Source organism: Saccostrea cucullata, unplaced genomic scaffold, assembly GCF_032062105.1.
Source record: "Saccostrea cucullata isolate Sc308-1 unplaced genomic scaffold, CSIRO_AGI_Scuc_v1 ctg10055, whole genome shotgun sequence".
NCBI classification, from domain to species: Eukaryota; Metazoa; Mollusca; class Bivalvia; order Ostreida; family Ostreidae; genus Saccostrea; species Saccostrea cuccullata.
Window position 1 is genome coordinate 4439 of NW_026924752.1, and position 1459 is coordinate 5897.

Sequence of the window (1459 nt, forward strand, 5' to 3'; positions counted from 1 at the left end):
CTCAAGCGATGACAGAGTACCTATTGAGCTTTTGGAATCCCTCCACAAGTTTCCTCTTCCTGTTCCTGGTGATGGTGATCAATCAGATCATTACAAATCTTTTGATGAGGTATAAATAATTTTATAAATATTCTTTCTTGTATTTATTCTTAAACATCAGAATGTTAGTAAATGTAATCATTATAATATTAAAGTTTAAAAAAATATTTGTAGGTTTGGGGTTCAGTTCCTACAGAAAAGTACAGGCCAAGTCTGGGAAGAAAGTTGGATGAAAGCCAGGAGGTGGTAGTTCCATTCACTGTGTCTGGGGAAAACTGCAGAGGTTTTATCAAGTGTGAAGTGTGCCTGAAACCAAGATGTTATTATGCACAGTGAGAAAATCATTCATTCAATAGTTTTCTCTCAATCTCAACATTCCTGTCCATGTTTAAAATTGATAGTGTAAATGTACTTCAAATGTTTTGAGCTACATACTTTTTATGCAGAACTGAATAAGGAGGTCATGATTCTAAATTTAAACATGGGGAAAGAAAACTAAACATTCATATTTCAATAGGAAGAAGCTTACAGAAGATGAAGTTGCACAGGTGGAGGAGAGGAAAGAAGATGTGGAGTACACTTGTGGGGGGCAAATATTCCAAGAACCCTGCCTTGTGTTTGTAGAAGTAAAGGTACAATGATTTTCTTACAGTTGTGATACATATACACCAAATAAAGTTTTATTTCAAAACTAAACAGTATTGAAAATTGAAAGAAAAAAAACACACAGCTTATGTTAAATTTTTACATGTAAGATGATAAATGAAATACTGTCATCATAAATTTTAATTGTAGATAACCTGTGAGTCACATGTGTCTAGTAACTATTACCATAAAAGGAAAAATTTTCACTTGGTTTGCTATGTTTGTGGTGATGAAAACCCCTTGGATTTACCTCCTGAAGTAATTGAAAGCCACTCATCTGCTCACCCAGTATGCATGGTGTGTTCACAGAAAGGATACAAACCCAGATTAAGGAAAAAGTCTTTGTTGGGAAAGCGCAGAAACTGACTTAAACTTGAATATGAAATCTTAAATGTGTACTTTAATTTTGGGCAGACATGTATATTGATAAAACATGATAAAGTCACAAAATATGTGATTTTTCAATAGACTTGAACTTAATTTCAATTCCTACAGTATGTAGCATTTGACATTGTTGAGTTTTTGTTCACTGAGCAAGTGAATTTTAATAAAAACACATTTGTTTAAAATTTTTGTTTGTTTTTTCCTCCCTCCCTCGTAGCTTTTTGAACTTTGATGTGACGTTAAACGTAGAATTAATTTTAAACAGCCTTATCAAAACGAAAGAACTGAGCAAAGAACAACCAGTAGATACCGAAGAGTCTGTTAACGGTCACTGTGATTCGTTTTGTGATAAATCTAACCGTGTCAATGGTCCGTCTATAAATTCTGGAGA

The 1459-nt window shown here is 33.4% G+C and overlaps 1 long non-coding RNA gene across 1 annotated transcript; it reads left to right on the forward strand.

The window, feature by feature from the left end:
* The first annotated feature begins 274 nt into the window (after positions 1–274).
* LOC134267237 (uncharacterized) lies at positions 275–910 on the forward strand. Its single transcript, XR_009992121.1, has 3 exons — positions 275–371; positions 557–671; positions 835–910. It is a non-coding gene; the product is annotated as an uncharacterized LOC134267237 (long non-coding RNA).
* Positions 911–1459: the final 549 nt, after the last annotated feature.